The 24,076-nt window shown below is 42.4% G+C and overlaps 1 pseudogene; it reads left to right on the plus strand.

The window, feature by feature from the left end:
* The first annotated feature begins 1,120 nt into the window (after positions 1-1,120).
* LOC102266832 (PITH domain-containing protein 1 pseudogene) lies at positions 1,121-1,736 on the plus strand (annotated as a pseudogene).
* The last annotated feature ends 22,340 nt before the right edge of the window (positions 1,737-24,076 follow it).

Here is a 24,076-nt window from a genome sequence, read left to right on the forward strand (position 1 = left end):
CTATTTGGAACCAGTCTGTTGTTCCACGTCCAGGTCTAACTGTTGCTTCCTGACCTGCATACAAATTTCTCAAGAGGCATATCAGGTAGTCTGGTATTCCCATCTCTTTCAGAATTTTCCACAGTTGATTGTGATCCACACAGTCAAAGGCTTTGGCATAGTCAATAAAGCAGAAGTAGATGTTTTTCTGGAACTCTCTTGCTTTTTCGATGATCCAGCAGATGTTGGCAATTTGATCTCTGGTTCCTCTGCCTTTTCTAAAACCAGCTTGAACATCTGGAAGTTCATGGTTCACATATTGCTGAAGCCTGGCTTGGAGAATTTTGAGCATTCCTTTACTAGCGTGTGAGATGAGTGCAATTGTGCGGTAGTTTGAGCATTCTTTGGCATTGCCTTTCTTTGGGATTGGAATGAAAACTGACCTTTTCCAGTCCTGTGGCCACTGCTGACTTTTCCAAATTTGCTGGCATATTGAGTGCAACACTTTCACAGCATCATCTTTCAGGATTTGGAATAGCTCAACTGGAATTCCATCACCTCCACTAGCTTTGTTCATAGTGATGCTTTCTAAGGCCCACTTGACTTCACATTCCAGGATGTCTGGCTCTAGGCCAGTGATCACACCATCGTGATTATCTGGGTCGTAAAGATCTTTTTTGTACAGTTCTTCTGTGTATTCTTGCCATCTCATCTTAATATCTTCTGCTTCTGTTAGGTCCATACCATTTCTGTCCTTTATCGAGCTCATCTTTGCATGAAATGTTCCTTTGGCATCTCTGATTTTCTTGATGAGATCCCTAGTCTTTCCCATTCTGTTGTTTTCCTCTATTTCTTTGCATTGATCGCTGAAGAAGGCTTTCTTATCTCTTCTTGCTATTCTTTGGAACTCTGAATTCATATGCTTATATCTTTCCTTTTCTCCTTTGCTTTTCATTTCTCTTCTTTTCACAGCTATTTGTAAGGCCTCCCCAGACAGCCATTTTGCTTTTTTGCATTTCTTTTTTATGGGAATGGTCTTAATAGGTTAAAAAAATTAAAATTAGGTAGAGCAAAAAGCGAGTGGTGGGGAGTGGCAGTGGCAGCAGCAGGGCCAAGGGGACGCATGGGCGGTGGCGTCACCATGTCGCACTGCCACAGCCACGGCGGGGCTGGGTGCCGCTGCTCCGCCAAATGGGAGGTGCCGAATGGGAGGAGCCACCAGAGCAGCGTGGCCTAGCCTACGGCCTGCACCTGTGCATCGACCTGGAGCGGCTGCAGGGCCTCAATTTTAACTGCGAGGTCAGCGGCCTCCTCGCCCTCAAGCCACAGGAGGAGTGGACATACGGCTCCAAGTTTGTTGAAAATGATGCAGATGAACAGCTTCTGTTTAATATTCCATTTACAGGCAATGTCAAGCTTAAAGGCATCTGAGATGAGACTGTATAAGAACATTCCACAGATGTCCTTTGATGATACAGACAGGGAGCTAGATCAGACCTTTAGTCTGAACCCAGACCTTACAGGGGAATTAAAGTATGCTACCAAAATGTCTCGTTTTCCAAATGTCTATCCTCTCTCAACTCATATTTCAAAAAAACTCTGGAGCCGATACCACAAAGGTCTTTTATATTGGCCCGAGAGGAGAATGGACTGAGCTTCGCTGACATGAGGTGACCATCTGCGATTATGAAGCATCAGTCAATCCAGCCGACCACAGGGTCTATCAGGTTACCCCACAGACACTCTTTATTTCCTAAGGGCTGGCCAAGACTCCCACAGAGGCATTGTGTCGGTGAAAAGTATGACATCCTGCTGGGAAGGACAAAGAGAGATGGGGCTCCAAAGAGTTGGCTGCCACAGCCTCTTTCAAGCTTTGTCTTTGGGGCTTGCTGCAGAAACCTGGCCTATGGAAGACACCACACCCCCACGAAGGGTTGTGTGGGTGCCAAGGGACAATTGTGGTTCTCTGGGTCTTGGGCTGGTCAGTATCTGGAGGCCATGGATAATGCCTGCCTTCCCAGATAACGCCTGACATCCCCAGTGTCTTGTTGCTTTGTGGCAGGATTATCGTGTGACTTGTTTTTAAAATGGAAACTATTCCTGGGCTGCAGTAAACTTTCTGAAGCCTCAGCATTGTGTTTGTCTTACCCATCAGGAGAGTCTCCAACTAGAAATATGTGTCCCTGCTTGCTCCTTCTCCCTGTCATCTTTCAGCATTCTTGTCAAATTGCCCAGCTTGGAGTTGTCTGTCATGCACCAATGTCCCATGTTACAGTTTGAAGAGCAGGAATCTCCTGATGTTGGTTTATAGCTTGAGAGGGTCTTTTTTCCCTCTTGCCCAGGGAAGCAGTCTGAGGAGAGCATGGGCATTGTTTCTGTGTTTGTGGGTATCCTGGTTGGGGTAAGATGGGGCTTTGATATGCTTCTCTTTGGGACATCCTTAATGTTTATCAGCTTCTAACCAGTGTTGTAAGCCCATTGGCAGAATTTGGAGATCTCAGTTCTTCTGTTCGTGGCTTTGTATTCACTGTGACTAATAAGCTTCCTAATAAATCCTTGCCAGACTTAAAAAAAATTAAAATTATAAAAAAGAGAAAAGAAAAAAAAAGGAAGAAGAAAGAAAAAAGGAAAACTCCACAGAACTGCAAAAGCCCAAGAGGTAGAGGTAGAGGTTTATAGCAAAATAAAAAATGTGACTTAATATATATATATATATATACACACACACACACACATGTACACCCATAAGCAAAATAAAAACAGTCCAACAAAAATAAAGTACAACAGATTGACCTGGCAAACAAAGGAAACCAACAATCATATCTGCTAGTTAAGAACAAAACTAACTAAAGCACAAACTGGAAAACACAACTAAAGCAAGGTGCCAATTGGGGAATAAAGCTATGAAAATAAAACTAACAAATATGTTGAGTGGCAAGGAAAGAAAGAAAAGAAAAAAAGAATAGATACACAAAGTTAAACAGAGGTAGATAAAGATTTACATACATTAAAGACTAACTTGAAGGGGAAAAGAACAGTAGGAAAAGCAAACAAAGGAATAAATGTATAAAAAACAATAACAGGTTTAAAAAACTAAAAATTAAAACCAGAGAATTTTTTTTTTTAAAAAACGGAAAACTCCGAAGAAATGCAAAAAGCCCAATGGAGAAGCAGAGATTTAAAACAACAATAAAAAATGTGACTGAGGAGAAAAAAAAAAGCTCAAAAGCTTAATTACATTTCATAGTGCCAATAAAATCGACAACTACAACAGAGAGGGGAAAAAAATGACCAAAAAAAAGAAAAAAGAAAGAAAATCCAAAAGAATCTACAGAACAAATCAAACCATAAGAATAATAAATGTTTTTCTTGAGTCACAACTGTCAGAGTGCTTTGGGAGTTGCAGTCCACCTCACCTGCCTAGGATGCCCTCGAACACTGTGCTGATCTCTGGACCTGCTGTGGCGGCAGCTCAGATTCTAATCTGGTCTTGCTCCTGGGTGTTCTTGCCTCCATTGTCCACAGCTCTCAGAACTAGTGCATTTTCTTTTTTGGGAGCTCTCAATGACCTTCTATGTATTCCATAGACACAGAGTCTGCCTAGTTGATCTTGTAGATTTAATCTGCAGCTTGTACAGCTGGTGGGAAGGTTTGGGGTCTTCTTCCTTAGTCACACTGCCCCTGGGTTTCAATTGTGGTTTTATTCCCACCTCTGCACATGGGTTGTCCACTGGGGTTTGCTCCTGAGGCTGCCCTGGAGGACTTGGGTTTGCCCCTGTCAGGGCCAGGTGTGGAGGTGGTGCAGGTGCTTGGGTCCCAGGGGTTCTCGCAGCACCAGGTACTCAGGGGAGTTGGCAGCTAGGGCAGCAGGAAATATAGTGCTCTAGAAGGGTATGGCAACCAGCATTGGCCAATATGCTCCAGTATTCTAGCCTGGAGAACCCCCTTTCCTGCCAGAGAAGCCTGGTAGGCCACAGTCTACAGGGTTGCAAAGAGTCAGACATGACCAAAGTGATCCTGCGCACATAGATGCAAGACTATTTTTGCCTGTGGCAGCTCTGCCCCAGTAAGAGTTGAGCATAAAGGTGGCGCAGCTGCTTGGCTTGCAGGGACCCTGGCAGCGCCAAGTGTGCAGGGACATGGACTGCCTCCACCGCAGGAGTTATGGCCCTATCAGAGTCTTTTCTCGAGCCTCTTGTAGCTGGCGTTCAGAAGGCCTCTTTGGCCAGTCTTTCTCTGTAGCTTCACCAGTTCAGGCACTTAGAGGGCTCCCTTGCCTGTTGTTCAGCACATCAGGCACATAGACCCCCTGGCTGGGGTCCTACACTGTAGATCAGCAAATCAGTCACTTAAAGGGGCACCCTGAGTGGGGTCCTACTCTGTAGTTGGGCACATCAGTCACTTAAAAGAGCACTCTGACTGGGGTTCTACTCTGTAGTTCAGTGCATCACACATTTGATGGGCCAGTGTCTCTATTGTTCAGCTGCCAATGCTGGCATGTGGGGAGAGAGAAAGGCTATGGTGATGGTTCCACCCGCTATGTGTGACTTAGCAGTATCGCCTTGCTTCCATGGCTGCCTGGCTTTCCTCCACCGGCATTTCCCACCATGATCTCCTCCCTCAGTTCAGTTCAGTTCAGTTCAGTCGCTCAGTCGTGTCCGACTCTTTGAGAGCCCATGAATCGCAGCATGCCAGGCCTCCCTGTCCATCACCAATTCCCGGAGTTTACCCAAACTCATGTCCATCGAGTCGGTTTCACCATCCAGCCATCTCATCCTCTGTCGTCCCCTTCTCCTCCTGCCCCCAACCCCTCCCAGCATCAGGGTCTTTTCCAATGAGTCAACTCTTTGCATGGGTGGCCAAAGTATTGGAGTTTCAGCTTTAGCATCAGTCCTTCCAAAAAACACCCAGGACTGATCAGATCTTCCTGCAGTCCAAGGGACTGTCAAGAGTCTTCTCCAACACCACAGTTCAGAAGCAACAATTCTTCAGCACTCAGCTTTCTTTACAATCCAACTCTCACATCCATACATGACCACTGGAAAAACCATAGCCTGGACTAGACGGACCTTTGTTGGCAAAGTAATGTCTCTGCTTTTGAATACACTATCTAGGTTGGTCATAACTTTCCTTCCAAGGAGTAAGCATCTTTTAATTTCATGGCTGCAATCACCATCTGCAGTGATTTTGGAGCCCCCCAAAATAAGTCTGACACTGTTTCCACTGTTTCCCCATCTATTTCCCATGAAGTGATGGGACCAGATGCCATGATCTTAGTTTTCTGAATGTTGAGCTTGAAGCCAACTTTTTCACTCTCCTCTTTCACTTTCATCAAGAGGCTTTTGAGTTCCTCTTCACCTTCTGCCATAAGGGTGGTGTCATCAGCATATCTGAGGTTATTGATATTTCTCCCGGCAATCTTGATTCCAGCTTGTGCTTCTCCAGCCCAGCATTTCTCATGATGTACTCTGCATAGAAGTTAAATAAGCAGGGTGACAATATACAGCCTTGATGTACTCCTTTTCCTATTTGGAACCAGTCTGTTGTTCCATGTCCAGTTCTAACTGTTGCTTCCTGACCTGCATATAGGTTTCTCAAGAGGCAGGTCAGGTGGTCTGGTATTCCCAGCTCTTTCACAATTTTCCACAGTTTATTGTGATCCATACAGCCAAAGGCTTTGGGATAGTCAATAAAGCAAAAGTAGATGTTTTTCTGGAACTCTCTTGTTTTTTTCCATGATCCAGCAGATGTTGGCAATTTGATCTCTGGTTCCTCTGCCTTTTCTAAAACCAGCTTGAACATCTGGAAGTTCATGGTTCACGTATTGCTGAAGCCTGGCTTGGAGAATTTTGAGCATTACTTTACTAGCGTGTGAGAAGACTGCAATTGTGCGGTAGTTTGAGCATTCTTTGGCATTGCCTTTCTTTGGGATTGGAATGAAAACTGCCCTTTTCCAGTCCTGTGGCCACTGCTGACTTTTCCAAATTTGCTGGCATATTGAATGCAACACATTCACAGAATCATCATTCAGGATTTGGAATAGCTCAACTGGAATTCCATCAGCTCCACTAGCTTTGTTCATAGTGGTGCTTTCTAAGGCCTACTTGACTTCTCATTCCAGGATGTCTGGCTCTAGGTGAGTGATCACACCATCATGATTATCTGGGTCCCAGGGATCTTTTTTTACAGTTCTTCTGTGTACTCTTGCCTCTTCTTCTTTGTTCTTGAAGAGATCTCTAGTCTTTCCCATTCTGTTGTTTTCCTCTATTTCTTTGCGTTGATCACTGAGGAAGGCTTTCTTATCTCTCCTTGCTATTCTTTGGAACTCTGCATTCAGATGCTTATATCTTTCCTTTTCTCCTTTGCTTTTCACTTCTCTTCTTTTCACAGCTATTTGTAAGGCCTCCCCAGATACCCATTTTTCTTTTTTGCATTTCTTTTCCATGGGGATGGTCTTGATCCCTGTTTCCTGTACAATGTCTCAAACCTCCATCCATAGTTCATCAGGCACTTTGTCTATGAGATCTACTCCCTTAAATCTATTTGTCACTTCCACTGTATAATCATAAGGGATTTGATTTAGGTCATACCTGAATGGTCTAGGGGTTTTCCCTACTTTCTTCAGTTTAAGTCTGAATTTGGCAATAAGGAGTTCATGATCTGAGCCACAGTCAGCTCCTGGTCTTCTTTTTGCTGACTGTATAGAGCTTCTCCATCTTTGGCTGCAAAGAATATAGTCAATCTGATTTCAGTGTTGACCATCTGGTGATGTCCATGTGTAGAGTCTTCTCTTGTGTTGTTGGAAGAGGGTGTTGCTATGACCAGTGTGTTCTCTTGGCAAAACTCTATTAGCCTTTGCCCTGCTTCATTCCATACTCCAAGGCCAAATTTGCCTGTTACTCCAGGTGTTTCTTGACTTCCTACTTTTGCATTCCAGTCCCCTATAATGAACAGGACATCTTTTTTGGGGTGTTAGTTCTAAAAGGTCTTGTAGGTCTTCATAGAACCATTCAACTTCAGCTTCTTCAGTGTTACTTGTTGGGGCATAGGCTTGGATTACCATGATATTGAATGGTTTGCCTTGGAAATGAACAGAGATCATTCTGTCATTTTTGAGATTGCATCCAAGTACTGCATTTCAGACTCTTTTGTTGACCATGATGGCTACTCCATTTCTTCTAAGGGATTCCTGTCCACAGTAGTAGATACAATGGTCATCTGAGTTAAATTCACCCATTCCAGTCCATTTTAGTTCACTGATTCCTAGAATGTCAACATTCTCCTCCCTCACATCCCCTCAATCTGTCTCTCTGCAGTCAACAGCAGCCTTCGCCCTGGGATTGCTCCACAATCCCTAAACTCCAGCTCTCAGCTGCTGTGCCTTCTAGGAGACCCGTATTCCTGTTCGGGGTATGTATGGCTGTGGCAAGGACTGTCTGATACTCGTTCCATTTAGGCTTCCACAGATCAGCTGTTTCCCTCTCAGCCTTAGATGTTTCTCCTCTGACTCAGACAATTGCCCCACTGTGGGGATCGGACCCCTGCTTCAGTTCCCCCACCCATGAAGGGCAGGCCCAGTCCTACTAACACTCCTGTTTTTCCCCCTAGTTTCTTCACCCTACTGAGTTTTGCGTGGTTCTACATATTCTTTTCCACTGATCAGGAACACTTGTCCACGCTCAGCTGGTGTTTTGCATGCAGTTCTGTGTCTGAAGGTGTATTCCTGATGTATCTGTGGAGAGAGAAGTACCCCACGTCCAGCTACTCCTCCGCCATCTTGTTCCTCCAAACTATTATATATATATATATATATATATAAAAATGTGTATTAGTTTCTGAATTGCCAGAAACTAATACACATTGTAAATCAACTCTACATCAATAAAGTAAATTAAAAAGAGAAAACATGTGAAATCTTGGGCTAGTCATCTAGATAAGTATAGATTGCCTATAAAATGGGACTCAATATATATGTTTTAATGTCTTGGAGTTTTGAATTTCAAATATGATAAAATTATTTGAATCTTTTAAAAAGAAAAGAATGAACTCCCCACTTGGATGTTACCTCGAGAGACTGAATAAAGAAAGAATCTAATCCTTTGGGCTGTTCTTTGGTTGGCAGCCTGTTGTTTTGTGCTGCCTCCGCATCATGAACGGTCACGTGGCTGCAGGCCTTCGCCAGGATGACTCACACCTGTGCATGAGGGCCCGTGAGCCACCTGAGGGCAGGATGAGGGCCTATTAAGCTTCTATTTGCTGAGTGAGTTCCTCTGCCTTGCTGCTGCTGCTGCTGCTGCTAAATCGCTTCAGTCGTGTCTGACTCTGTGCGACCCCAGAGACAGCAGTCCACCAGGCTCCCCCATCCCTGGGGTTCTCCAGGCAAGAACACTGGAGTGAGTTGCCATTTCCTTCTCCAATGCATGAAAGTGAAAAGTGAAAGTGAAGTCACTCAGTCGTGTCCAACTCTTAGCGACCCCATGGACTGCAGCCTACCAGGCTCCTCCATCCATGGGATTTTCCAGGCAAGAGTACTGGAGTGGGGTGCCATTGCCTTCTCCGTCCTCTGCCTTAGACCTGGTTCTTTTTTCAAGAGCTACAAATTTAGTTCAATTTCACTTTCCCCTGGGCTAATCAGCACAATCAGTCCTGATATAATAAGTAGGCTGGAAGAAAGCGGAGCCGTCCACCCATTGACAAAGAGAGTAGACTGCTCCTGAAGCCACATCCTGACTCCAGCCGGGCTGCTGTTCCAGTGACAGGACATGGCCTGAGGAAAACATTCTGTGCCCCGTTCCTTGGACCAAGGTTCTCGATTAGTTCGCCCAGAGGCTACTCACAAGAGGCAGGCTTACTGTCCTCCCTTCACCTGTAGTAAGCACACATGGTTATCCATGTAGATAGCTACTCCAAAACTTAGTGATCTAAAGCAACAAACAGTTACTACCTGAGTTTCTAATTGTTGGGAATCTGGGAGCAGCTTAGCTGGGTGCCTCCGATTTTAGGTCTCACAAGGCTGCGGTCAAGATGTCAAGCTGGGGCTGGAGCCTTCTCAAAGCTTAACTGGGAGAGGATCTACTTCCAAGCTGAATTTCCTGGCTGTTGGCCAGAAACATCACTCGCTAGCCAAGTGGGTCTCTCCTTAGGGCCTCTCACAGCATGGTAGCGGGCTTCCTTCAAAGTCAACCAGCGAGAGAGCCAGTCTCTGTGACCCAATCTCAGTAGTGACGGCCCATCAGTTGTGCTGTATCCTATGTATTAGAAACAGATCCATCTCACACACAAGGGGAAGGAAATCCACAGGGCTTGAATGCCAGAAAGCAAGGATCCTTGGACGTTTTAATCCGGCCCTTTTTGGGGCCCACAGGGGTACAGGCAGAGATGTAATGGTCATATGCCTCTGGACATAACTCTGGTATATCTCTTTTAATAAGTTGGAAAGTACACATAATTGTATCAACCATCTTCCTACAAAAGCAAGCACTGATGTAGTTACACACCTGCGCCATGGACATAAACCAAATACACATCCTGGGGAGAGTTGAGTTATACTGTAGTTCGTTGAGGAGAGTGAGCCTGAAACATACATGCAGTGTATTTTCTCCACATTCTCCTGTGACTCCCTGGGTTTGAGTTCTGGCTCTACCTTATACCAGCTGTGTGACTCTGGGCAAGTAACTTCCTTGAAGCTCCATTTCCTTATCTAGGGACAGAGGGGTAATAATAGAATTCATGCCACTGGGTTTGGGGTGGGATTAAATGAAAATAATTGTACATATAAAGGGGATTCCCAGGTGGCTCCGCTTGCCAATGCAGGAGATGCAGGTTTGATCCCTGGGTCGGAGATCTCCTGGAGGAAGAAATGGCAACTCATTCCAATATTCTTGCCTGGAAAATCTCATGGATAGAGGAGCTTGGCAGGCTACAGTCCATCGTTCTCAAAGAGTCAGACACAACTGAGCACAGCATACACGCACACACATAAAGACCCAGCACTGTGCCTGGCATGTGATATGTACTAAAGAAATCCTGGGCTTATCATCATTATTATTTCATTGCTATTCTTTAATCTAATGTATTTTGTTTCAGACTTTCTGCTCTTAAAGCCTGGTTTGGCTCCCTTTAAAATTTAACAAAAGCTGGTCAATGCTAAAAACCCATGGGCAGTTTTTGATGACACCAATAGGTATAAGTTATAATCACAGTCTTTGGCTATCTGATGCTGGTAGTTGGCATCAAAGTACAGCATTTCAAAAAAAAAAAAAAACAACATCTCAAGAATAGGTTACTGCAGAAATTTTAGGAGACAAAACATTATAGACTGGGAGAAGAGGAGTTGAATTTTCACATTTCACCTCCTTAATCTTTGCCTGCATTTTGAATGGGTGATTTCTGAGTGAATCCACACAGAGAAAGAAAATATCTTGTCACTTGGGTTCAAGGCCCGGAGTGTCTCAGATGGAAGATGGCCCACAGCCACTGTGCTTACCAAAGTTACAATCTGGACTTGAGCAGAGTAAGTGTCTTTTACTGCTTGCCCCAGGCAGTGTTCGTTGCATTCCAAAAGTTTAGAAATACATGGGTGGACACATGATCTATGAAATAACTGTTGACTTTTCCATGTGCTTTGGGAAGGGGCTAAGGAGGACAAAGGCACTTTTTTCCCCTTTCTGTCTCAACTTTTTTTCCTCTGAGGAGCCGCAGAATTTTGACCCACTTCACATCTGCCTCCTGCCTCTGGTTTTGAAATCTGCAGCCTGATGGCTTGTTTGCTTGTTAGCATGAAAGGCTTGCTCTGGGTCTGTGCTTGCTTGTTAGTAAAGAACCAACAAGCGTTGCCGTCCAAAGGTAATCACAGACTGAAATCACTTCCAGATGCCAAACCCCACCGCTGATGGTGAAAGCAGACTTTACGATTGCAGCGGACCAGGTACTTGATGGCTCTCACCCAATCCTGTTAGGGTTTTGAACATGCACGTGTGTTCCCCTCCTTTCCTTTCTCTCCCCTTGCCCCCTCTTTTTTTCCCTCTCTGCCATTCCTTGCTTTCCTCAGTCGTGAATCTATTTTAATCTGAAGAGCAAAATCAAAACTGGATACAGCCCAGACTCAATTCTGCCGCAAGCATCTGAACTGCTGTTACCCTGGGACCTGTTAGGTGATGAGAGCTCCCAGTTACAGCTGCAGCCACCAGGGAGAGGAGTAGCTCTTTCTTCCAGCCCCATCCTCACAGGCTTCTAGACAGCCTATCCCAGGCAAAGTGCAAACATGGAGAATACTGTTCCTCGGGCAATTAGTGCAGCTGGGACCAGAGGGATTATCCTGCCTCCAGGAAAAGGATCACTGCTCACATTCAACTCAGAAATAAGGCTGGTTGGCAGAGCTGGAACTCACACTGGTGGACTATGTGGGACTCAGCAGGGACCTGGGAGACTCTGGTTTCAGTCCCTACAAGCTGAGACATATGAGAGCTTTCCACAGAGAGTTTGAGAAAAGAAAAAGGTAGGAGAGGGAGAAAGCAAAGCTAAAAGGAAAAAAAGGACTCAGTACTAACAACATTCTTAGAGTTATGTAATTAAAGTACTGAAGTCTGAGAAAGAACAGAATCAAGAAGATTTTCAAAAGAGGAACTGATCATAGACATATTGATTTTCTCCCCTCAAAGAGTGAGTACCATGAAATTCAATTTCAAGTTCCATCCCAGTCTACCCACTGAACGAACATAAACGGCAGAATCTTTCCTCATTCACTAGTCTCCTTCTCCAAAGCTCCAGGTAGACCTGGCATTTGTGAAGACAAGAATCTGTATGATTTGATTATATGCACATAGATAATACCCAAAGAAAGATTTGTATATTAGCCAGTAGAAAATCTTTAAAAAAATAATCCCTCATTTTGGCTTATGCGTAGTTAGTACACTTAAGTTATTACTTCCCTTGTGAATAATTCATTAAAATTTAAATGTAACACAAATGTATTTCTTCCCAGGCACAACAGCATACAGCTTGCACTCAACCACTTATTCCCAGATGTTTATACCAACAGGGTCCAAGAACTCCATAAAACTAGGATAATAGCACATTGAAAATATCTGGCCACAACCCATAAAAGGACGTGCATAATAAAACTGCTCCCACCCACCCCCATCCACCCACTGATGCAAAATTTCCAAATGTTTCAAAGTAATTTTCTAAAGGTGTAGTGGGGGTAGATGCCCCAAATCCTATATTCTCATATTACTGAGACCTGAGTTCAAGATCAAATTGAAGAAGTTCATGTATCCAAACCTTTTAAACAGAATCTCTTAGAAATGAGCCCTGAAAAAAATAATCTTAAATGGCTGGTGAGCAGTGTGTTTCACTGTAAGGAAAAATAAAAGGGAGGGGTGTGTGTGTGTAAGTAGATGCCCAAAGTGATGAATGTATTCTCCAAACAATTAACATCTACGTGGTTAAAAGGTTAATTATATGACAAAAGAAAACTGTTAATGCTACTTTTCCCCTTTATTTTTTTTGGGAATATTAATTATTTTTTATCAGTCCCCCCAAGCAGCTACTCACCTTAAATGCGTAATACTTTACACCAAACAAATAGCAAAACACTCTAGTTCATTCATTTCTGGATTCCTGTTAGAAATAAGGGGCATCCGAAAACTGACCAGTTCAGTGTCTGGGCAGTCAGCTGTTGGGCCTCATCTACTTAAGAGGATAGAATTAGGTACATAAAGGTGAAAACTCTGCTTCTGTATCAAAGGAGGTAATAGGGCAATAATAGGAAACTGGTTAGAATGATAAATAGGAGGAAGATGTGATAAATGAACAAGTCCATAGCATATCTTGGCCACCCAGATAGGTATGAATAGTAATGGACTCAGGGAGCCATAAAAGATGACGGACTTGTGTCTGACAGTGAAATGAGGCAGTGGACAGACAGGCGAGGGGTGTAATCTGCTGTAAAGTAGAAACAAACTGAAGTTGATGTCAGAAAATCTGGGGTCCAGTTAGGCTTTTCCTGTTAGTAGTCATGTGGCTTAGGCTTAGTTACCTCATCTACAATCTTGTGATAATTGCTCCTATTTTGGATGCTTGGTGAAGAGACCAAGAGGGCTAAGAGGCTTTGCAAGTTGCAAAGTATTCTGTGTACCTACCCTACCAGAGTGGGTGACATTGTATAAAGAGGCAGCTGACGAAAGAAAAGTTTTTATTTCGTCAAAATCTGGATCCCAGTTTCACTTTTATTTATACCTAACATATACCTAGAAAGATGCTGTCCATCTCTCTATCTGTTAAATGGGGGTTGCAATATTTATCTTATGTGGTTGTTGCATAAATAAATGAGAACCACTAGAGATTTGTAGAGGATAAGGCGCTACTCGAACTCAAGGCTTCATTACACTTTGGTGAAACACAACACATGCTCATTCATTCATTCACTTATTCAACAGACATCATTCTTGAGCATTAAACGACATCAGGTTCTGCCACACTCAACAAATATTATGGTGAATAAGACCTGACCTTATCCTCATAAGATTTTAGTCAAGTTTCTTAAGCAAATGACTTGCAAAGTAGAAGACCACATTTTTAAACCACAAATATTTACAATATCTCACCATACATATACTTTAACACAGAGTCAAGAATATTTAGTAGAAAAATAACTAGATAAGAAATTAGGAGATGAGGATTTGGTTTCAGATCTTTAAAGCTACATCAGTCAAAGTCTTTGTACCCCTGTTTTTCCATCAATAGGAAATCAGGGTCTATGTGCTTCAAAGGCATTCTCTTAAGTGGGTAGGTGCCTTTATTCCAAATCTAACAGATTAGACTATTGGACAATGGATCTGATTTCTTTAACAAGTCAATGGCATGAAGGAAAAAAGAAAGAAAGGGGTATTAAAAGACACGTGAGAGATATAACAACCAAATCACATGTAGACTTTAAATAACCACCTGTAACAGAGTTTCTGAAATAACTGTGGAAATTTGAACATTGTCTGAGTTTTAGATGATACCACAGAAATACTGATGATTGTTAGGTATGATAATAGCAATATGAGTTTATAAGAAATGGCCCATGATTTTTAGCATATGTAAGAATGAAATGGCTTAACACCTGGACTTATAGAAAATAAAATACTAAATAATCAAAAGGTTAATTATATAACAAAAGAAACGAAAGTCTTCCACAAACATGTGCATATACAGACCGATCTTACAGCCAGCATTACTCATTTTTTTCTCTCACCTGATACACAAAATATATTACCAAACTCATTCAGGTGGAAATACTTTCCTAATTACTTGAGTTAAATTTGGTGTGGGGAAAGAACATAGGAAAGAATGTTTCCAAACTTACTTCTTTGTGATAAGATTTCATTAAAGTCATGGGTGCTAGACTCCACTTGGGTAGTTGAGGAAACAGGAGCGCTTCTAGCACTACATCTGGCTTTGGTATGGTTGCAAAGCTGTTGGGGGAGGATAAAAGTAGTCAAATTCTTCCACAAATGCCTTCTGACTCAGTAGATCAAAATTAGTAATGCATTTTTTGAGTTTGCATATTTAAACTAGACATATGTATGTCTTTGCTTCTCCAGGACTGACTGGCTGCTGAAATAGGGTAATTTGCATTGTCTTACATAGTCATGACTCCAAGTGTAGTCTTTTCACCAGCAGTATTGGCATCACCTGGGAGCTTGTTAGAACTGCAGCAGGTCTGACTCCACCCCAGACTTAATGATTTAGAATCAACATTTTATCGAAAAATAAAAAACGATTAAAAAAGGGGCAGAAGACCTGAACAAACACTTCTCCAAAGAAGACATACAGATGGCCAACAAGCACATGAAAAGATGATCAACACTGCTAATCATCAGAGAAATGCAAATCAAAAGGAGATATCACTTCACACCTGTCAGATTGGCTACCATCAAAAAGTGTACAAATAGCAAATATTGACAAGGATGTAGAGAAAAGGGAACCCTCACACACTGCTGGTGGGAATGTAAATTGGTTAACTATGGAAAACCATATGGAGGTGACTCAAGAAACTAAACACAGTGCTGCCGTGTGACTCAATTCCTCAGCTGGGTGTATATCTCAAGAAAGTGAAAACATTAATTCAAAAGGATACACGTGCCCCAGTGTTCACAGCAGCATTATTGACAGTAGCCAAGAGAAGGAAGCAACCTAAATGTCTACCAGCAAATGAATGGATAAAGAAGATGTGGTACATATACAATGGAATACTACTCAGACATTCAAAAAAAGAATGAAAGTTGCCATTTGCAACAACATGGATGGATCTAGAGGGTATTATGCTTAGTGGAATTAGAGGAAGACGGATAGTGTATGCTATCACTTATATGTGGAATCTAAGAAAATAAATGAATGAAAACAACAAAACAAGCTCCCAGGGGACAAACTAGTGGTTACCAGTGGGGAGGGGGAAGGAGGAGGGGCAAGACAGGGTAGAAGATTAAAAGGTACAAACCACTATGTATAAAAGAAGTTACAAGGATATATTACACAGCATAGAGAATATAGCCAATATTTTATAATAACTTTAAATGGAGTATAATCTTTAAAATTTGTGAATCACTACATTGTACGCCTGAAACCAATATCAGTAAATCAATTATACCTCAATTTTCAAAAAGAAATGTACATATTAACAAGATCTCCAGTTGTCTTATGGTCATTAAAGTTTGAGACGCTTTGCCTTAGAATCAAACACTTGGATAATTATCAAAAAGAATAAAAAGAATACATGTCATTATTGTTATTTGTGTGAAGCAGCTTCCGGGAGAATCATATCAAAATAGCATTCAGGTTTTGACAGAGTGACAAGCGGAAGAGTTTGCCTTACATGCACAGTCTCCACAAATTATCCACCGAGATTTATGGACGCAGCTGCCGTCTGTAGTCTCCCTGCATGATAAATATCAAACCACCTCAGCATTCATTACTTCCACCCCAAGGGTCTCTCTTTTTAATGTCTGAAATCACTGACTACTCTCAGAATTTAAAGCAGAAGCACCAATAGTCTTGGGAAAAGACAAGACTTATTTTGAAGCCTTATGTCTTCGTAAACTTAGAAGTTCCCCTGCTGCTGCTACTGCTAAGTCGCTTCAGTCGTGTCTGACTCTGTGCAACCCCATAGACGGCAGCCCACCAGGCTCCGCCGTCCCTGGGATTCTCCGGGCAAGAACACTGGAGTGGGTTGCCATTTCCTTCTCCAGTGCATGAAAGTGAAAAATGAAAGTGAAGTCACTCAGTCGTGTCCGACTCTTAGTGATCCCGTGGACTGCAGCCTACCAGGCTCCTCCGTCCATGGGATTTTCCAGGCAAGAGTACTGGAGTGGGGTGCCATTGCCTTCTCCAAGAAGTTCCCCGGAAGTATCCTTAAAATATCCTGATCTTGATTTACTCAACCTTTTCAGTGATCAAAATTGTGTTCCTTATGGACTTTTCCCTGCACTGTCGCAGGCTGAGAGCAGAGTGAGAAGGGCCTGCTGTGGTCACACACTGGGCAGCGCTCCCCCCACCACAACAATGTCACCACTTTCTCCTTCACCCACCACCTCTGGGCATTTTGTACATTGCTCCCTGCAGCAGCACAGCCCCTCCCTGACCTTTTGTCAGAAAGTATGGCTGTGAGGATCCCCCAGACTTGATGTACAGAAGGGAGGGCCCTCTCTGCTCCACACCAGGTTATCATCCAATTTCATTTATCCTGCTAAGCTCCACTGTGAAAGTTCTACATGTTATTCTTTGGTGACATTTATGAAATGAATCATATAGTTACCAGCTTGCTACTCCACTTAAGGCTGCTCAGAGGCCCTTTCCACTTTGGTCTCTCTGTATTAAACATGGGTGAAGCATCCTGAGAGTGGAATTAATGCCGAGCTCAAAACTGAATGACAACAGTGCAAACCCAATCATCTGTGTCATAGGGAAAAGCGCATCCCATTTTAAAATGTCTCAAGTCTTTCATTTTCTGTGGTCCTGGAAACCTGGAGCTTCGAATAGTGAGCATAATAGGAACATCCTAGGCGCCATAATAGCCCCATAAATATCTCCTGAGCAGAGCAGTGCATCTCTCCCTGGACTCCAAGAGCCTTCTTTGAAGTCGCAGGACAGAAGTTGTGCATGTGGAAGAGGTATGCAACTTATTATCATTACTCGCCAATGCTTTAGAAGCTTTTAAGTAATACTAGATTTATCACATTTTTCTTACAGCAAATTTTATTTTCATCTAGTGTTTCTTCTGAAGCCTGAACCAATAAACTGGTTTGTCTTTGTAGTTGATCTGCCACAGTAGTTCCCATATTTTTCTGCCAAGAACCCCTTTTGGAATCCTATTAAATGGGTAACATGACATTTATAGTCTCAGAAATTAGAACACCTGGAAAGAGGCCCAGAACTTACCCGGTCTCTTGGGGGACCCTCTAGTACAAAGCAGGCTGGACCTTGCTGCTTTGCTGCTCTTTCCTCCTGAGGTCCACCCTCATCTGGAGCAGCCCCTTTAGGCTGCATTGCCAAGCATTGTGCAGAGTAAATATTTCATATGCTTGATTTGATTTTGCTGAGGGACTGATGTAAAGTTAACATACCTGTAATCAGCTAGAGAGGGCTTCTCTGATGGCTTAGCGGTAAAATATCTGCCTGCAAAGCAGGAGACCCATCAGACGTACAAGACGCAAGAGACGCAGGAGACGCAGGTTCCGTCCGTGGGTTGGGAAGATCCGCGGGAGGAGGAAATGGCAATCCATTCCCGTATTCTTGCCTGGAAAATCCCATGGACGGAGGAGCCTGGTAGGCTGCAGTCCATGTGGTCGCTAGGAGTTGGACACGACTGAGCGACTTCACTTTCACTTTTTACTTTCATGCATTAGAGAAGGAAATGGCAACCCATTCCAGTGTTCTTGCCTGGAGAATCCTAGGGACGGGAGAGCCGGGTGGGCTGCCGTCTATGGGATCGCACAGAGTCGGACACGACTGAAGCGATTTAGCAGCAGCAGCAGCCAGTATTCTTGCCTGGAAAATTCAATGGACAGAGGAGCCTGGTGGGCTACAGTCCATAGGGTTGCAGAGTCGAACATGACTGAGCAATCAGCTTGCGCTGCAATCAGCTTGCACTGCACTGTAGGGGAGGAAAAGGACAGTTACACACCAGCTGAAAACCACCATTCCTGTGTAGGTTTATACCCTTGCTCTCTATCTGTATATGACAAAACGATCATTTCCTTCTTTAACACACACACACCTCACTTTCTTTATCATTACAAAAGGAAATCATGCTCACTGTAAAAAAAATAAAAATAAATAAGCATTTATTTTTTAAATTTATTTAAGCATTTTCCTACTACTGAATACCCACTGTTAAGTTTCAATCGCAAAACTATTATTCCAATACTTCTCTGTATGTGTGTGCATGTATGTACACACTCTTTGGTATATTTCAGTTAACACGTGTCTTGCATTTCTACACACATCAACCCTCTCAGAGGTCCCACTGAAATGATAAAAAGGTTCTTTTTAAAATTGAAACCATTACAGCAATGAAAAACAGAAAATAAGACCAAGGGTCTTCAATAGTTTGGAGGGTTCTAATCAATAGAAAAGAAAAGGCAAATGGTAAGTGGAGGAGTTACCCTAGAGGCAACAAAAGCCCAAATTCAGACACAAAGGACGAGTCCCTTAGATGATTCTAATTTGAAATTGACAAGTTAGTCTGGGATGTTAAAGAGCTGCATTTGGGACAGCTGGGGTGGTGTCTTTCCTTCTCTAAATAGAATGGCTAATGAGGCCGCTTCTATCTTTCAGAGGAGGAGGGAGTAGGTCTGGAGGGGCTACTGGCGAACAAGATGGGGGCTAACAAATGCAATATCAAGTTGGAGATAGATCTGTACTTCCACAGCACCTCAAAAAAGAGGCAGAGCCACCCAGGAGTGGATAACACTGAAGGCCTCCACCCTGCAGAAAAGCCCACCTGCCTGTGGCAATTGTCAAGGAACAATTGCAGACTCAGCCCAATTGCAGACTCACACTAGCATCAGGGAGCTCCAGACAGCAATGGTGGAGTGTCTCCAAAGTCCTCAGGGAAACTATTTTGAACCTAGCTTTCTACACTCAGCCAAATTTCAAGTGTGAGGGCTAGAGAACGGCGCTTGCTACTATGTAAGAATTCAGTATGTTTAGTAATCACACAGCCAGGAAGAAAAAATTACTTCTGAGGTAACCCAGCAAAATCTAAAAATAAGCCAAGAAAGAAGAAAACATGAGATATAAGAAGCTGCAGCTACCCGATATGACCCAAGAGGGTTTACAGACATGAAAAAGAAAATTAAAGGTGAGCCTTAGACAAGGGTGTGTAGAAGGTTCTTGTTTGAGGGACAAAAATGTTCAAAATTGAGGATTATATTTGCATCTCTAGAGAGATTTGTGGTGGTGGTGGGTTTTAGTCACTAAGTCATTCCTGACTCTTTTGTGACCCCATGGACTGTAGTTCGCCAGGCTCCTCTGTCCATGGGATTTCCCAGGCAAGAATACTGGAGTGGGGTGCCATTTCCTTCTCTGGGGGATCTTTCTGACCCAAGGATTGAACCTTCATCTCCTGCACTGGCAGGTGGCTATTTTACCGCTGAGCCACCAGGGATGCCCAGAGAGATTTGTACTCAGGTATTAATTTTATAAATGTTTCACATTGGTTTTAATAGTATAATCAGCCTTCTGAAAAAGGACGTAAGACTAAGTTATGGTTTAAGAGCTTCACTTTGCTGACAAAGGTCCATGTAGTCAAAGCTATGGTTTTTCCAATAGTCGTGTATGGATGTGAGAGTTGGACCATGAAGTAGGCTGAATGCCAAAAAATTCATGCTTTTGAATTGCAGTGCTGGAGAAGACTCCTGAGAGTCATTTGGACTGCAAGGAGATCAAACCAATCAATCCTGAAGACAATCAACCCTGAATATTCATTGAAAGGATTGATGCTGAAGCTGAAGCTCCAATATTCTGGCCACCTAATGCAAACAGCCGACTCACTGGAAAAGATCCTGATGCTGGGAAAGATTGAAGGCAGGAGGAGAAGTGGGTGGCAGAGGATGAGATGGTTAGATAGTATCACCAACTCAATGGTCGTGAATTTGAGTAAAGTCCAGGAGACAGTGAAAGACAGGGAAGTCTGGTGTGCTGCGGTCCGTGGGGTTAGAAAGAGCTGGACACAACTTAGCAACTGAACAACAACAAATTGCATAAATACTAATGCAATTTAAAAATAGGAGTTAAATAGAAGACATTCACGTTACAAATTCCTCACATTTTTTACCTTGAAGCCAGTGTATATGCCTGAATTGGATAAAAATAAGAAATAGAAGAATAATTATATTTTTTTAAATTAAAGTGAAAACTGTTAGAAGCAGAAACAGAAATTGTTAGTAGAATAGGAGGACACTGGGGATTAAGGAAAGGGAGATTTTACTTTTTATTTTAAATATGCCTATGTGGTGTGATAAAACACAAAACAAAACGTGAGCATGCACCACCTTTATGGTTATATACCATCAGCATCTTTCCAGGTGTAACCCAAATGTTACCAGCCTGCTGATATAATTGAGATCACATTTATATTTACGTTTGAAATGTGTGTGTGCTCACTCAGCCGTGTCCGATTCTTTGCAGCCCCATGGACTGTAGCTTACACCACCAGGCTCCTTCTGTCCATGGAATTTTTCAGGTAAGAATACTGGAGCGAGTTGCCATTTCCTCCTGCAGGGGATCTTCCAGACCTAGGAATCGAAGCCAGGTTTCCTATGTCTCCTGCGTAGGCAGGCGGGTTCTTTACCACTGAGCCAACTGGGAAGCCCAGGAAGGCAGAGATTGTTGGCTAATACAGCAAGTACAGTGTGACCTCATTTAGCAAACACATGCACAGAGACATACGGAAAAAGATCTGGAAGAATATATACTGAACATTGATATCAACCACTGAAAGTTGATAGTGGTTGTCTCTGGTAGGAATGTTTTAATTTTTGTTAATTGAAGTATAGTATTTTTGTTAATCAAGTATAATAACATGTTATATATAGAATACATTATTAAAACATTATATATATAATACATTGTTAAAACATTTTATATATAATGTTATTAAAACATATTATATGTATAGCATATATGTATAATAATATGTTTCAGGTTACTTTCATTATAGGTTATCACAAGATATTGAATATAGTTCCCAGTGTGATACAGTGAATTCTTGTTGCTTATCTACTTTATACATAGTGTTTTAACTTTTAAATCTATGTTTATTTTCATTCCTAATTTGTTACCATATGTACTGCTTTTGTAATAATGAGACTTGATTTTAGAATTCCAGTCTCTGTTTCCTGAGCCTGGATCTTGGATTCCCTTTCTCCTCTATCAATATCTAAGTCATAAACAACATAATGGCTCCTCCCCTCCATATCTCCCCTCCTCTCTATCAACAATTTTACTCTTGGAAATACAAAGGCTATATAGATAAGTAACGTGGAGAATTAAGGCTGATGAGTCACACCACTGGGATTCTTCCAAATGCACACTGGTCTAGGTAGACTCAGACGTCACGTGCACGCCTTGCGTTTTTGATTTCTCAACTTCACCATGCGAAATGAATGAATGTCTGCAGGTCAAGACACAGCACATTCATGCCTCAGATTATAACAATGCATCCGAGTTAAGGTGGACTTTAACATCTCTGTGCTATTGCTGACAAATAGCTGATGGAAACCTTAAGGCTTCCTCTGTCAGAGAAAACAGCACCAGTTCTGAATGGCACGTGACACTTAGTAAGAGGCCTTTCTCATCTCACAGTGTGAGCTGCACATGTGCACCCACACCTGACTCTGACCCCTAAGCATTTCCAACACCAGAGATGTTAAGGGTGTACTTTTTTGAAACAGCTCTTTCCCAGGTATTCACAAAAGACACAAAGAACAATGGTGTGTTTATAACTCTTTGAAGCCAATAAGAGTTCCACATGGGGAGAAAAAGGGGGAATATCACAAGAGTAATCGGCAACCTTTTGTATCGTTCACACAAATGTTTGGTCTTCTGGGAAAGTGTGTAAGTAAAGCCCATAGCTGAAAGCAGCAACACACCACAAGTCCTGGGAGGTGTGCGCTGGATGGCGGGGGGCTGGGAGGGACAGAAAGGATAGGAATGCATTTAAAGTTTTAAGAAAATTGAGCTCTAAGTGAAAATAGTCATTCTATATGAGAAAAGCGATAATAAGAGAAAATCACTTAATAGACAGGTTTTCCAAATCCTTGCATTTACAGAAGAGCTCATACCATAGCCGTCCTGTACAAATGTAACGTACAATTCCAAAGAATTAGGACCCAGTTGAAATACAGCTAACCATTGGATTCTTTTATAGTGTCCCTGTCTTAGCATGATTCAGGTGCATCCTGATTCAGGCTATTACAACTAGATCCAAAAAAAGATTTTTGATGGAACACCTAAGCAATAGCCTGGATAGTAACCCTGATTGCCAACATCTCCATATTTTCCTTCATTCTCGACATTAGTAGTCAAATCTAGGGACCTTACAGGATAAAAATGTCTTTCAAAACATCTCCTTTCCCCCAATTTTTCTCCCAAGATAATCTCAAGGCATTGGAGCTTAGAGAGTCCTTATGGATCATTTATTTAAGCCTCAGATTTTACATATGATCCAGAGAGAGAATGTGGTTTCCCAAAGTAATTGGTGACAAAATCCAGACCTGTATCCGGCTCTCTTAAATCCCAAGCCCAAACCTCTTTACAGTGAACCCCACACAGTTCATGATCACTTACAGATCAGGTATCTTACATTATGCTTAATTTAGTTCTCTTCTCAGTAAAGCAATGAAACAAAACAAAAATGAATGAAAATCCCAAGAAGTGCACGCCCCTTCACACATACCCTTCCCTTAAGAACAGTCATAAGATTCTGCCACAATGATATGTAACCAACAAATACTTAAATGTGAGAATATCCTTAATGTATAGACTCCTTTGATTTTAGCCTGTCAGAACTAATCATGCCTTTCTATAGCTTCTCATAGAAATGTTTAGCATATTGTTTGTCTCTTCAGGGTAAACTTGGCATTCCTTATCATCCTAAAGGTCTGCACTCATCATTCCGTTATTTGTAATTAGCCGCTTGCATGGCTGTTCTTTCCATGTGCTGTAAGGCCTTGACCAACAGGCATTTGTCAAGTCCATCTCTATGCCCTCTTATACCTGCACAGGGGAGAAAGAATGAACAAATGAGATCAATAAGTAAACCAACACAGTCACGTGTTTGGATGGCTCTTTCTTCTTTTTCAAGAAGACAATCTATTGTAGTCATCAAGAAATTATGTAATACACGACTCTAATTTAAAACCTGAAGTTTTTGCCACTTAAATACTTCTAAAATAGGTAAGATTTAGTAGAGATTTTGCAACTACTGGCATTTAAAAACTAGAGGGTGTAGTTAATTGTCAACTGCAAGTTTTTTCTATCTTGTGGTCTGTAAAATGTTTTTTAAGACTGATGCTGGGAGGGATTGGGGGCAGGAGGAGAAGGGGACGACAGAGGATGAGATGGCTGGATGGCATCACTGACTCGATGGACGTGAGTCTGGGTGAACTCTGGGAGTTGGTGATGGACAGGGAGGCCTGGTGTGCTGCGATTCATGGGGTCGCAAAGAGTCGGACACGACTGAGCGACTGAACTGAACTGAAACTACCTTAACTTTTACCCTGCCTAGCTTGTAGCACAGAGTAGGACTTCAAAATGCTGAGGCGATGAATTAGCTTTTTTTTTTTTTTACAGCCAATAAGTGATCAAGCCATGATTCAAATCAGGTAGTCAGTCACCAGAAACCACACTTCTAAAATATTCTTTTACTTCATCTCTCCATCAACTTCTCGGGTTCTGTGCTTGTACCACTGGGCCTAGAGGTCTACTCAATAATATAGACCTGGCTCTCTGGGGGATGAAAAGCCCCGTTTGAACCAATTGCTGGTTTCTGTAGTGTAAATACCCCACCGTAGCAAATTTACAGCTACTGACATGATGTCACTGAACA

This window comes from Bos mutus, chromosome 21 (genome assembly GCF_027580195.1).
Source record: "Bos mutus isolate GX-2022 chromosome 21, NWIPB_WYAK_1.1, whole genome shotgun sequence".
NCBI lineage: Eukaryota > Metazoa > Chordata > Mammalia > Artiodactyla > Bovidae > Bos > Bos mutus.